Here is a 16,083-nt window from a genome sequence, read left to right as displayed (position 1 = left end):
TTAACGGTTCGTTACAACTAGATCTATTTTTAGTCACAGAATGAAATGTTAGAAACCATACTAGAACAAAATAAACTTTAGGTACTAAACTGAAAAAACAAGCATAAACTAAATACTTTTTTGTATATTTAAGCTATTAATTTTTTAGCATAAGTTACAAAGAATTCATTTAAATGGAAAGGGTAAAATTGATTAACTAAATTACTCTTTTGACCTTGACAAGATAGTGATATAATGATTTTATCTAGTTTTTTTGCTGGCTTCTAGCTTTTACAGAAAATAAACGTACATGACCATTGGCCACTGGCCGGTAGCTGTTATACCATGTTTTGAAAATCGGATCGGACCGGCCGGTTCAACTGGGAACCGCTGTCAGGTCCAGTTCATTCTAACCCGGTTAAACCGCTATTAGTGAACCGAAAGGAACCGCTGAGCCGGCTGTGAACCGTTCGAACCAGACCGGAACCGCTAAGAACCGGCCATCAATAAAAAAAATTAAAAAAGTTAAAATTTTTATTTTGAAGGTTAATCAACTTTTGTTTTGGTTTTAATGTGTAATGTTTGGAGATTTTTATTAGAAGTAAATCAAGTAATGAATGATGGAATTTTGGTGTTGTATTTAAGTATTATAGTTGTGAGGATGTTTTTAGTTTTTTATTAAATGTTTTTGGTGTTTTTATTTAATTTTTTAAATAATTATGACGTCGTCCGGTTCTTTCGACCGATCTGACCGGTTCGACCGGTTGAACCAGTGAACTAGTAGCACGATCGATTCGTTGACCGGTCCGATTTTGAAAACCATGTTGCTATACTTTGACTTGGTGTGTATTATTTTGTTTAGAGGTATTAAATTTGAACAATTATTTATAGATATATATATTATTAATTAAAAAATATTATGAATATATAATTTATTATTTTTGATATAATAATTATTTTATTTAATTATTATATTTGACTGAATTGATTTATTATATAATTTTTTTATATTTTGTTTTGTTTATTATTATGTATATCACGTCTTCAAACAATAGACCCAACTATCAATTCTAACAGACTTTGCAGATCATCGATTAACAGGCGAGCTCGAAGAAAGTTTGGATTGGGTATCGTAGTGGTAAGGATGACCCTTTCAATCTAGTTTATTCTATTTGTAATTGTGAGAATTCAAACTCATAATCTTTGTTTAAGAGATTTAGTGCCTCGTCTCACTAGACCAATTAATTTTTGGAAACATAGCCCACCATCAATTGTAGCTTTGCAAATAACCATTTTCCCAAATATGGGGTTTTACATTGGAATCATAGCCCACCATGCTGTTCTTGACGGAAAAACCACCACCATGTTCATAAAATCCTGGGCTCATATATGTAATATTGGAGTGTGTAGAAGGAGTGTGATTTGATGATGTGTGTGTGAGTTGTTAGGGTTGTTAGTATAGTTAAGAGTGTCGTATGGAAAGTTTGTTATGAATGACTATGAGTGGTTACAGTTAGTTGTGAGGTTGAGTGAGCTTAAAGTCAATGAGATCCCTATATAAGCTAGTGATGTAGTTGCAAAAAGATGATAATAAACAATTCTATTCATTTCTTCATATTCAGCTTTTCAACATGGTATCTTTCGCCAAGATCTTGGGAAACTTCTTTTCACGTTTCTGTTGCTAGTTCTTCTTTCTTGGTTTCATGGTGGTGAATGATGGTTATAGTTATCACACTGCTGACTCTGCTGTAATGGATTCCTCTTTCAAGTGCTTGAAAGTGTTTACTCACAAGAAGGTCAATATGGTTCTTGATGAAATAAATTTCCTCTTACAAAAACAACAAATCTTGCTCACAGTTCAAAGTCACCGGCTCAATCGGTTGTTGGTTGGAGTAATGACGCCTCTGCTAGAGATGATTGTTAGTAGTGACGGGGATGTAGTTTCGAATGATGCTTATGAAGATTACGTGGCCCAAGACAGTGCATTAGCTTCATGGTTATTGTCAACCATTAGTTCACACTTACTTTCTCAATTTGCTGGGGAGACGGCGCGGCTGTTTGGAGTATGATGCTGCAATTTTTTGCAAATTGATCGATAACTGCAGTAATGAGTTTAAACTATAAACTCCAGTCTCTCAAGGAAGGCAATGACACAACGATAGTTTACCTTACTTGCGTAAAAGAAGTATGCGATGCTCTTGCTTCTTGTGGAAGTGCGATCTCTTCAAAGGAGCATGTGGCCAGTAATTTGAAGGGGTTACAATGTGAATATCAGTCGCTTATGGTTTTTATAACTACCATGAGGGAATCACTTTCTCTTGAGAGCATATGTACAATGTTTGTGGATGCTGAAACCCAGTTGGATGGGTTTGATGATCAGGTTGAAATGCTTCCGATCAGCGCCAATATTGCTCAATGGAAGGACATGAGTTCAGGTTGTGGTTTATATGTATAGCATAATAATCTCCCTACAACACTTGGCACATGCTGGTAGGTCTAGTGGTCAAGGAAGAGAAAAATTTTGAATACAGTCAGTGATGAGGAAAGAATGTTCATCTGGTTGACCGTTGTTGGAATCGTTTTGACAAAGAATTTCCTGGGGTTACTACTGATAGTCGCACTATAAGGAAGATGTTGTTGCTGTACAATACTCTGCATATGAAGGTGGTTGCTCTGGTTGTGAGTGTTGCTCCAACAACAAAGATGACGTTGGGACTTGAAAGCTTCACAACCTAGTGTCCATGGTAGAAAATCTAAAGAAACTTTGGATAAGAGGATGAAGAAAAAGAAAAGAAAGGTGAATAAATTTGAATAGAAAGAAGCATCGCACTTTCGATTCAAGTAGAACAGAAGGAAAAACCGCACTTTTAATTCAAGTGTTCATCTTTACATCAAGTGTTCAAGTAGAACAGAAGGAACAAATAGTTGTTAGATTGTTATGAATTAGTTAGTTAAATTGGTTATCTTGTGTGTTCTACCTTGTTAGTATAGAAGGAAGAAGTCAACGAAATGGGGAGAACATTGGAGTGTGTAAAAGGAGTGTGGTTTGCTGATGTGTGTGTGAGTTCTTAGGGTTATTAGTATAGTTAAGAGTAACGTATGGAAAATTTGTTATGAATAACTTTTAGTGGTTACAGTTAGTTGTGAGGTTGAGTTAGCTTTAAGTCAATAAGATCCCTATATAAGCTAGTGATGTAGTTGCAGAAAGATGATAATAAACAGTTCTATTTATTTCTTGATATTCATCTTTTCAACATGTAACCATGGTAATACAGATAACTCAACCTTGTCGCTCAAGCTGACCCCATTTTTTGACAGATCTGTTCTCAAAGGTCTCGATGGACTTAACATGTTGTATTTGGACCAGTGGCTAGCTATAAGCGAGTCAAATTCTAATAAGAAAAGCCTCAAAATCATGAGGAGTATAGGCGAGGGAGAAGCTATGGATCTAGTTCATGCCACGTTCGAGATTACTCGTGACGATCTTAATAAATTAAGAGAAAGGGTATTGTCTGAAGTAGCAGATAGTGGGAAAGGTCTTCACTTGTCAACGTTTGTGCTTACATATGTTTATGTAACAACTTGCATGGTGAAAGCCAGAGGAGGAGATGGAGATCGACGTGTTCTTCTCAGATTCACAGTCGATTGCAAGTCACAGTTAAACCCTCCTGTCCCAGAAAATTACTTCTGCAACTGTAACAGAGGTATATTACAAGTCACAAAAGCAAGAGATTTCTTGGGCGAACAGAGGTTTGTTATATGCCATTCAAAAAGTAAGTGAGATGGTCAAAGGTTTAACGAAGAAGGGGGTTCTTGATGGAATCGAAAAGAACCTGACAGTTGTTTCGATATTTTTAGGCAAATAGAAGAGTCGGAGATTCAGGCTATTAGTGTTGTAGGGTCGCCTAGATTTGGTGTTTATGGATCAGATTTCGGGTGGGGGAAACCACATAAGGTGGTGATTATTTCAAGTGATAAGAACAGAGCCTTTTCCATGGCAGAAAGTAGACATGGCAGCGGAGGAGTGGAGGTTGATTTGGCTTTGAAAAAACATGAGATGGACACATTTTCTTCCTTGTTTCTAAAACATGTTTAACAAGTGGGATCACTTGGAAATAATGCTTTTTATTCAACTTATCTTCAACAATCGTCAATAAGAAATATGACAATTATTTGGAATGAAATTTTCATTTTTCGCTACTAGAATAATGTTGGAAGCGTAGATGGGCTCTCAGTAATTTATAACACTCAAACTTTTTATTGATACGAAACAAAATACGTTACAACTACACTCTCAATATTACAATACTAGCTTCTGGTAGTTCACAAAATACTTATAGCTTTGCTAAGCTTTTCTTACAATTCTCTCTAATTTTTTCTCACTCGTTACTCACACTTAACTTGGACCTAAACACACATATATATATGAAATAAACCGACATTGAAGATTGTAGAAGCTGCCACTTTCTTCTCTCACGTGATCATTTATTTATTTTTTAATTGATAAGAACTGCTTGCTGTGTTGCCACGTTTTTTTTTTCATGCACTTTGCTTAATAATTAAGCTTGCTGCAATTTTATAATTTTTTATGGGATCACCTAAGCTTTCTACACTTTTCTATTATAATTGAGTTTGCCTTCAACACTCCCCCTCAAACTCGACTTTCCATTCCAAGTTTTTCTTTGGGTCGGTTGAATATATCTGCTCCCAATGGTTTTGTGAAAATGTCTACTAGTTGATCTTCAGGTTGTCTTGTTAGCTCCCATGTATCATTTCTTTCTATTGATGTAATTTCTTCATCCATTTCATTCCTCCATTTATCATCTTCAACTGCTTCTTCGTATGTTATTGGATCACTGTTCGCAAGTAAACAGAAAAGTGAAACATTATTTAGTTCATAATCGTTGTACCTTTTTGGCATTCTTCTCTCTCTTGTGGATCTTCGAACTTGATCGATAAGATCGTCATCTTTAAAAACTAGTCCTTCAACTTTCTTTTTCTCTTTGTTCCATCTCCAATAGTCTACTTCGTCGAACTCAACATCTCTTGAAATTATTACTTTCTTGGTAAGATGATTATATAATCTGTAAGCTTTGCTTCTTTCATCATAGCCAATGAAAATACATTTTTCTCCTCTGTCATCAAGCTTCTTTTTGGTATGTTCAAGAACGTGGGAATATGCGATGCATCCAAAAATCTTGAGGTGTCTAACTCCTGGTTTCTGTCCACTCTATACTTCGTTTGGCGTCATATACTTCACACTTTTTGTTGAACATCTGTTCAATAGGTAAACTGCACATCGAACATCTTCAGCCCAGAAATTTCTTGGTAGTTGCTTACCTTTTATCATGATTTTGCCATGTCCAGGATTGTGCGGTTCTTTCTTTCTGCAACTCCATTTTGTTGTGACGTGTATATGGTTGTTAGCTGATGGATGATGGCATGCTCTTTGTAGAATTCTTCAAATAACTTTGATGTATATTCGTATCCTCTATCTGATATAAGTGTCTTCAAATATTGACCGCTTTGTTTTTCCGCCATTGCTTTGAATTCTTTCAATTTTTCCAACTCTTCTGACTTTTCTTTCAAGATATAAATCCAATATTTTATACTAAAATCATCAATAAAAGTTAGGTGGTACCTGTTACCGCCAAGCGATGGTATGTCAAAAAGACCAGCTATATTTGTGTGTACTATCTCCAGTGGTCTTCGGGCACGCCAGGATCTACCAACTTCAAAGCTTTGTCTATGTTGCTTTCCTTTGATGCAAGCCTCACATATTTGATTTGGAGGGTTGATCTCTGGTAGTCCTTTCACCATGTTTGTTTTTTATAACAACTTCAAACCAGAAAATCCAAGATGTCCATATCTTAGATGACATAGCCATGAATCATCTTTGATCGCGGTCTTCATGCACTTGACTTCTCCCGACTCGATATCAATTGTAAAGAGACGATTTTGAGTCATATCAGCTTGGGCTATCAATTCTCCTTCTTTATTTTTGATAGCAAGCGAGCGATTCTTCATTTGCACTTCATATCCTTTTTCCAAGAGTTGACCAAGACTGATGATATTGCTTTTCAAAGCAGGTACATAATAAACATCTGAAATGTATTTCTTTTCTCCATTTCTCTGAGTAATCATGACTTTGCCTTTTCCTTTTAGTTCTGCGTGTGAGTCATCTCCGAACGTTACATGTCCATTGACTGTTTCATCTAGGTTCACAAACAATTCCCTTTGACCACACATATAGTTACTGGCACAATTATCAAGATACCAAATATTTTTATTGAATTCTTCATTTCCTTTATAAGTGAGGAATACATGAGATTTTTCATTTTTTTTCTTCATGAGCTACTACTACGTTATTTCTTTCTTTTTGTTTAGGAGCAGATTTACACTCATAACTATAATGACCATACTTATTGCAATTATAACATTGTACTTGGGATTTATTTCCTTGTTGATATCTGCCTCTACCTCGGCCTCTGAATCCTCGTCCACGACCTGGTGTTTGATTGCTTTCACTTATTTGATCGGTGCCATATGATCGGCCACCACGTCCACGAGTTCCTCGTCCTCCTCTATATCTACCAAGATAACCACCACGATTTTCTCGACCTTGTGTGTAGCTGCTGCTAGCTTCTCCTTCATTGGCATTCATCTTTCTTTGTAGAGCTTGCTCCAAATTTTCAGAATCTTCATTTTGTTTCATTTTCTGCTCATGAGCTTGAAGTGAACACACAAGCTCATCGATCGATATTTGAGATAAATCTTTCGATTCTTCGATTGTCACCACCACGTAATTGAATTTTCTTGTTAATGACCGCAAATTTTTTTCCATCACTCTAACATCATCGAGTGATCCGCCATTTCTTTTCATTTCATTTACGATCGCTTTCACACGGCTAATATAATCATCGATGTTTTCTATATTTTTCATTTTTAACATCTCAAACTTAGCTCTGAGAGTTTGTAAGAATACCTCTTTTGCTTTTTCGACACCTTGTAGAGATTTTTGCAAAATCTCCCACGCTTGTTTTGCAGTCTTCGCATCAGAAATTTTTTCAAAGGTAGATTCGTCTACTCCTTGAAAAATAAAGAACAATGATCTTTTGTCTTTTTTTGGGGATTCTTTCAATACCTTCTTTTCTTCATTGGTCAGAGTTGCTTCTGCTGCTGCATTTTCAGGCTCGGTGTAACCATCCTCGATGATATCCCAATCATCTTGAGAGCCTAGTAACGCCTTCATTTGAATGCTCCAATTGCCATAATTCGTCTTTGTCAATCGCAGGATTTTTGATTGAATCATGTTGGCCATCTTCTCCACCACGTTGAACTCGAACCAAGCTCTGAGGCCACTTGTTGGAAGTGTAGATGGGCTCTCAGTAATTTATAACACTCGAACTTTTTATTGATACGAAACAAAATACGTTACAACTACACTCTCAATATTACAATACTAGCTTATGTTTGTTCACAAAATACTTATAGCTTTGCTAAGCTTTTCTTACAATTCTCTCTAATTTTTCTCACTCGTTACTCACACTTAACTTGGACCTAAACACACACATTGATACGAAACAAAATACGTTACAACTACACTCTCAATATTACAATACTAGCTTATGTTTGTTCACAAAATACTTATAGCTTTGCTAAGCTTTTCTTACAATTCTCTCTAATTTTTTCTCACTCGTTACTCACACTTAACTTGGACCTAAACACACACACACACATATATATATATATATATATATATATATGAAATAAACTTAGAAGCTGCCACTTTCTTCTCTCACGTGGTCATTTATTTTTTCTTAATTGATAAGAATTGCTTGTTGTGTTGCCACGTTTTTTTTTTCATGCACTTTACTTAAAATTAAGTTTGTTGCAATTTTATAATTTTTTATAGGACCACCTAAGCTTTCTACACTTTCCTATTATAACTGAGTTTGACTTCAACATGTTTAACAAGTGGGATCACTTGGAAATAATGCTTTTTATTCAACTTATCTTCAACAATAGTCAATAAGAAATATGGCAATTATTTGGAATGGAATTTTCATTTTTCGCTACTAGAATAAAATCTTACAATATGTTATTGTAATAAATAAAATTAAGTAAAACATTTCACGTTACTTTTTATTTTATGAATACTAATGCCCCGCTTCATGTCCCTTTTACCTTAATACACCACGTAACATTAATATTATTAATTATTTTCATATTTCTTATATTTATCAGTATTTATTCTTAAGCTCCCTTTTTGACCATAATTTATCTTTTATTTTTCATATAATTTATTTGTTTATTATTAGTGGACACTACTTTAAATTAAATTATATTCAACAATAATTTCTTGTTAATTTTATTACTATTATAAAGAATAATTATATTATTAATCTATAATTAAATATAGAATTTAAATTGATTAAAAAATTAATATGTATTGTGTAAATTTTAAAAATATTTTTGAATGAATCATATACAAATATCGAATTCATCTGAAATATATTTATATATATTACATCTTAAAATATATTACTTAAATATAAAAATAAAGTAATCACGATTTTAACTTAATCATTAAATAAATATATGGTTCTAACCATGATAGTTAATTTTTTACTAATATGAGCTCAATCGTTATTTATTTATTTTTTTTGTTACAAAGAAAACACTACACAAGCAGTGAAGGCTTTAAGTGTTATTTATTCTATCTTGGAATAGGCTGCTTCGAATCTCCTCAGGAGGGGCAGTTAGGATCGTCAGGCCAGAGCTCAATCATTCTTAAATTAGTATAAGTAGTTTGAATTGTGTTTCGGTCAAATTTTAGTATGTTTGAGTGTTCTGGTCGTTTGATGTGTTCTAATTTATTTTGATCAATATCATCTTCTATAAGCACATAAAATCGAATAAATGCATCAACATATAACACAACAAACATAAATATGAAATCGATAAATACTATAATCACACTATGTTATTTAGTGAAAGGAACATATAGTTAGAGATGGATCAAGGGGACGGGTGGTGATAGACATCCCCTAGTAATTTAAAATTATCATATATTTTAAATTTTTTATATATTATTTTTTATTTAAATATGTTTTCACCACTTAAATTTTATTAATTCATTATTTCTTAAAAGTTTAGAGGTTTATTCCCTAACATTGAATCATGCGTTCATCTCTGTATGGAATGAGCACCAATGAAAATTGAAAACTAGTACACACCAGACTAAAATTTCTATTGAAATATAGCTTAAACTACTTTAAGATTGATTAAACTCATATTAATACATAATTAACTATCAGGATGAAAATCATATATTTATCTAATGATTAAGTCAAAATTGTAATTACTGTAATTTTATTTAATTAAGTAATGTTGAGATTCTAAGTAAACAGAATGAGAGTGCACAAGATAAAAGAAGAAGTTTCTTGATATCTGAACAAAAGTATTGACAGTACATCCTTTTATACACATATAATAATGGCGATTAATCCTAACCACATAAGTTGACTAAACAACCTTAACCACTCTAATTGACACACGTTTAGTTAGTGTACTTCAACATTCACCGTACTTTTTTTCTTCTCCCGTCTAAAATATTGAACACAAACTTTAGCTCTAAACGTTTCAAACGCAACTCTCGATAATGGTTTTGTAAGCCCATCTGCAACTGTTGGCTTGTTGGTACATAGTTGACCAACACTTGTTTTGCTGCAACTTTCTCTCGTATAAAGTGGACATCCAAGTCCACATGTTTTGCTTTGGCATGATATATTGGATTTGCACTCAAGGCCACAGTGCAGCCACCCATATTAGCTCAGTTGTGGCATCTGCAACATTTTTATACTCAGCCTCCATCGTTGACCTGAAAACACAATTTTGCTTCCTTGAACTCCAAGACACCAAACTGTCACCCAGAAACACACAATGGTTAGAGATCGATCGTCTATCACCAGAACTACTTCCCCAATCTGCATCAACAAATGCTGCACTGCCAATGGAGATGTTGTGGATGAAATTACAAGACCATGGTTTAACGTCCCAGTCAAATACCTTAACACTCTCTTGACAGCAACCAAATGATGTGCTAGCTTGTTAACACTGAAGGCAATGTCTAGCCTAATGTCACATATATACAACAAAGCTCTCACAAGACTTCGATACTGGTAAGCATCCGCCAGCAAGTCTCCTTCATCTTGTGTTGCCTTTGATGACACTACCATGGGTGTATAAACCGAAGTAACATCACTCATTCCTACCTTCATCAGTAATTCGAGAATGAATTTACGCTAACTGAGAACAACTCCATCACCATATCTCTTCACCTTAATTCCTTCATCAGTAATTCGAGAATGAATTTACGCTAACTGAGAACAACTCCATCACCATATCTCTTCACCTTAATTCCTAGAAAGTAACCAGGATTATCAAGATCCTTCAAAGAAAACTTATCACTGAGCAGCTTTACTACTTGCTCAATCTCTTCATCTGACTCTCCAGTTAAAACTATGTCATCCACGTACACCAGCATGTAGACATACACACTCTCTTTGCATTAAACAAATAATAAAGTATTTGTCCTAGATTCTTTAAATCCCAACTGAACCAGGCACTGTTTTAGGTTGTCATGCCAGTTCCTCGGAGCTTGTCGCAGGTCATACAACACCCTCTGCAGCTTACACATGAATTGACTACCATCTGAAGCTTACTGTTTAAATTCTGGAGGTTGTTGCATTTACACATCTTCATGCAGGTCACCACACAAAAAAGCATTATTCCCGTCTATCTACCTGAGCTACCATTTCCTCGCTACAGCCAGTGACAAAACAACACTAACTGTGGAAACTTTATTACTGGGCTAAAGTTTCATTGAAGTCATTTCCATGTATCTGTGAGTAGTCTTTGGCTACTAATATAGCCTTGTATCTATGCACAGTGCCATCAGGATTTTTTTCAAGTTTGAAGAGCCACTTATACCCTACAACCGATCTTCCCTCAGGTAGTTTCACTAAGGACCAAGTGTTATTCCGCAGCAAGGCATCATACTCTGCCTGCTCAACACTTCTCCAATTGGGAGATTGAAGGGCTTCACACACGTTGGCTGGTTCCACCTCATTGCTGAATGCTGATAGCTAAGTAAATTTTAGGCTTAAAAACACCACACTTACTCCTTGTGAGCATAAAATGATGGTTCACACCCGTCTGAGCCTTAGATCCAGAAATTGCATTAGTATTTTGCTCTGTTGTTGCACTATTACCCTGAACATCAGAAGCAACTGAAGATGACTCAACTTATTCAGCTGTTCCTTCGCCTGCAACAGCACGTTCCACATCTTTATCAGGCACTTGACTCCCCACTAAGAAAGCTTGATATTCTACCAGGTCTTCATGAACATGCTGACTTGGTACATTACCTTTACTAGCATGGCCCACACTACCTCGATCACCACCAACACTTGTGTCACAACACCAAGCTATTGAGAACCTGCAACATTCAGTCTATGCAATTAGTAACAATATCTATATCATTAGGTTTTTGAACCCTAGAGTGATGTGACCCTACTATAAACCCAACTTGTTGAAGTCTAGCAAAAGAAAACATAGACTCGTCAAACACCAGGTGTCTGGACATAAACACTCTCTTATTCTCATCAAGACACTGATATGTTGTGGAAGACGGCTATCGGATAGAGCAAAAATGCAACTGATAATTTGAGAAAATAAAAATTAAAGATAAAAGAGACACAAAATTTACGTGGAAAACCCCTAAATTTTATAGGGTAAAAACCACAGGCAACGGTAGAAGAATTTCACTATGAGAAAATAGGAATTACAACCTCTCTCAATCTACTAAGGAGAAAACAATGATAATTCTCTCTTGATAAAAATGAGAAAACAACTCTCAAGAAACTCTCTAAATTCTCTCTAGTATTGGAAGAAAGCTAGAATGCTTTGGGATGGTTTTGAAACTAAATGAGCTAGGGTATTTATAGTTGAAACTTAAGGACTAATTTGTAAATACCCTAAATTACAATGACTATATATGATTTTACCATAAAATAAAATAATATATTTTCTACACCTTTCGGTGCCCCCATTTGACAAAGCAATTGAATGATTTTCAGTGCCATGTGCACCCATGTGCACCGTTTTTCAACAATCTCCCACTTGAAGATTTGATTGGAACAATCATATCTTCACACCATTCTTTCTACCTTGTACCTTCATGTTTCTTATATTTCCATCAGGCCACAAGAGGATCGACACCAAGTAAATTTATCGGCATTGATCGCATTCGTCATGAAATCTGCTATGTTGTCTTTGGTATGGATCTTTTGCATATCTACCTTCCCTTCTTCCACCTTTTCACGAATGAAATGGTATTGAACTCGTATGTTCTTTGTCCTTGAATGAAATGTTGGATTCCTTGCTAAATACAAGGCGCTTTGACTATCACAAAACAGAGAGACATACTCTTGATTGTGCCCAAGCTCCTCCAATAGCATCTTCAACCAAATTGCTTCTTTACTGGCTTGTGTAGCTGCTACATATTCTGCCTCTGTTATGGATGTAGCCACAATTGACTGCAAATCTTTTTCTGCCTTCCACGGTGGTTGACGCTTCACAGCATAGAGCATCTCCATCATCTGAAGTTTTTGCGGTATTGCCTTGTGGATTGGAGTTTTTATTTAGACTCCAACAATCCTTCTTCAAGTGACCCTTCTTTCCACAGTTGTAGCACTTTAAATTCTTCTTGCTTCTCGACTTCGATCTACCATGTTTGTGACTGATGCTTTGGCCACGTTCTGTTGATCTCCCTCTCATCGTTGTCATCATTGTTAACGCTTCTGCTTGTTGCAGATTTACTTGTCTGTCTTCTTTGTTCTTGCGCCGATTTTCTTCTTGTAGAACAACAGCCGCAACTTCATCGAAGACTAGACTGGTGACATTACTATTTGTCAAGTTGATGATGAGTTGATCATACGAATCCGGTAGACTTTGAAGTATAAGTTCAGCACGTTCTTGTTCTCCTATTTTACAGCTTAAAGATGTAAACTGAGAAAATAAAGTGTTCAATGTATTTAAGTGCTCTGTCGCTGAAGTAGATTCTGGCATACGGAGAGTGTACAATTTTCTCTTAAAGAAAACTTTATTGTGCAGTGATGTGGCCACGTACAGTTTGGTGAGATGATCCCATATCTCCTTAGCTGTCTTTTTCTCCTTGATGCTTGACAATACTTCATCTGCTAATGCTAGATGAAAGTTTGTCATAGCATTCCCATTCATTTCGATCCATTTGTTGTCATTTGTTGTCATAGCTTCTTTTACGGATAGCTCACACTATTTCACTATCGTGAATAGTTCTCTGGAACCTTCAAAGAATGGGTAATACCTTCTTACTATCTTATGTTGGAGGATCCACCTTTTGGTAGTAACCACAAAGACAATAAGCAGATATTATACACTCAAATCTGGCTTTGATACCAATTGTTGCGGAAGACGGCTATCGGATAGAACAAAAATGCAACTGATAATTTGAGAAAATAAAAATTAAAGATAAAAGAGACACAAAATTTACGTGGAAAACCCCTAAATTTTATAGGGTAAAAACCACAGGCAACGGTATAAGAATTTCACTATGAGAAAATAAGAATTACAACCTCTCTCGATCTACCAAGCAGAAAACAATGATAATTCTCTCTTGATAAAAAGGAGAAAACAACTCTCAAGAAACTCTCTAAATTCTCTATAGTATTGGAAGAAAGCTAGAATGCTTTGGGATGGTTTTGAAGCTAAATAAGCTAGGGTATTTATAGTTGAAAATTAAGGACTAATTTGTAAATACCCTAAATTACAATGACTAGATATGACTTTACCATAAAATAAAATAATATATTTTATACACCTTTCGGTGCCCCCATTTGACAAAGCAATTGAATGATTTTCGGTGTCATGTGCACCGTTTTTCAACATGATACCTCTTGTGTCGAGCACTCTATCCAAGAAAGGTGCATGGTTGTGACCTTAAGTCAAACTAGTGCCTCTGAAACAGTTTCAAATAGGGATAACACCTACAACCAAACACTCTTAACTCACCATTCTTTGACTCCTTGTCAAACAACTTCTTTGAGGGTAATAGATCTCCCAACACCCTTGCTGGAAGCCTATTACTGTTACGTCAGCATATTACAAGTAACATAGAGGCATAGAGGTAACACAAGGAACTGCTCGATTACATGCATGTGTTTCCTATCCACCACTCTATTTTTCTCGGAGGTATGAGGACATGTAGTTCGATGGATGATGACTGCTTTGAGTAGGACTGGGGACAAACTCATATACTCTCCCCCCAATCACTATGTATAGACTTAATAGTTACACAAACTGATTTTGAAACAATTTTTAAAATAAGCCAAAGGTTACAACTGTCTGAGATTTATCCTTTAAAAAATATACACGTTTGGATTGTTGTGAGAGTTAATAAAGTCTTTAGAATGAATTTGTTTTATCAAAACTGTAAAGGAAATATCGGTATTTTAGTGTATTTTTATACATTAGTATCAATATCCGTATCAGTATTTCATAAACAATACATTATTGTTATTGTAGTATTGATACTTTATTATAAAAATAATAATTTTTACTCGATTAGGATCCAAAATTCTTCGTAAAAACTTTTGAAAATTATTTCTAGTTAATGACATTAGTCTGAGCAACATGGTCAGTTCCATACACACACCCACACACACACGTTTTACTTTTTTACCTCCTCCATATATATTGATTCCAATTACCTCTAATATTCCCCAAAGCAGATAAAATACATGACAGAATCAAGTAATCAAACACACATAAGACAAAACAAACTAAACCCATAAAAAGCCAATTTTTTACGTTGTTGAATTTATATCCTTCTTCTCCCCAATAATCATTTTCGTCGAACGTTCCTTAAAAATCATATATCTTCCACAAAGTTTATATCCTTCTTCTCCCCAATAATCATTTTCGTCGAACGTTCCTTAAAAATCATATATCTTCCACAAAGTTGACATTTTTAAAACAATCATCAACCTTTATACTTATTTACACCCTACATGCAGTGTTTTGAAAATCGGATCGGATCGGCTGGTTCAATCGGGAATCGCTATCTAGTCCGGTTCAATCTACACCAGTTGAACCGCTACTAGTGAATCGGCCGGAACCGTTGAACCGTTCAAACTGGACCGGCTGAAAACCGAAAAGAACCGCCAATTTTTTTTTAAATTAAGCCAAACGACTTCGTTTGTTAAATGAGTCAATTCGAACTTGAGTATTGCTGAGCTCGACTCGAACTTAAAAACTTTAAAAGTAAGCTCAACTCGACTCAAACTCACGAGCTAAAAATTATCAAGTTCAACTCGAACTCGAAATATAATATTGAAACTTGAACTCGAAAAGGCTTGAACTCAAAAACAAATTAGAAGCTCGATTGAAGCCTAAAATTCGAGCTTGATTGAAGTGGAAGAATAGTTCATTCAATGCTCACCAAAATGCTCCATGATTTTGAATGACAAATTACCTCTATTATTTATAGAAGTTAGTTGGGATGCTCTTCTATGTTTTTTAGCCATGTGAGATTGTTTTGTTCTCATATTTTTACTCTTTAGACTTTTGGGATGCTCTTTTATGTTTCTTAGCCATGTGAGATTGTTTTTTTTTAAATTAAACCAAACAATATCATTTTGTTACGATTTTTTTAACCCCAAATTTATTTTTTAATTATAGTTATATAATTATATTTATTATTTAATATATTTTACCTTAAATATTATGTTGTAGTTAATTTGAATCATTTTGTTTTACTTGATTTTATGGTTTTTAACTTATATGTTATGACTTGCTTTGAATATGACTTGTGATATAAAAAATATTTTTTATTAAATATTTTTAGTATTTTTATTTAATTTTTTAAATAATTATGACGTCGTCCGGTTCTTCTGACCGATCAAATTTATTCGATCGATTGAACCAGTAAACCGGTAACATAATCAGTTCGTTAACCGATCAATTATGATGCGTCCATGTGAAAACCCAATTCCTATTCAC

The 16,083-nt window shown here is 34.9% G+C and overlaps 1 pseudogene; it reads left to right on the top strand.

The window, feature by feature from the left end:
- The first annotated feature begins 289 nt into the window (after window positions 1-289).
- Window positions 290-4,075, top strand: LOC120130967 (annotated as a pseudogene).
- The last annotated feature ends 12,008 nt before the right edge of the window (window positions 4,076-16,083 follow it).

The sequence above is a fragment of the Hibiscus syriacus genome, unplaced genomic scaffold (assembly GCF_006381635.1).
Source record: "Hibiscus syriacus cultivar Baekdansim isolate YM2019G1 unplaced genomic scaffold, ASM638163v2 tig00110548_pilon, whole genome shotgun sequence".
Lineage (NCBI taxonomy): Eukaryota > Viridiplantae > Streptophyta > Magnoliopsida > Malvales > Malvaceae > Hibiscus > Hibiscus syriacus.
The sequence above is the reverse complement of the archived record's forward strand: the minus strand, read 5'-3'. Positions and strand labels throughout refer to the sequence as shown.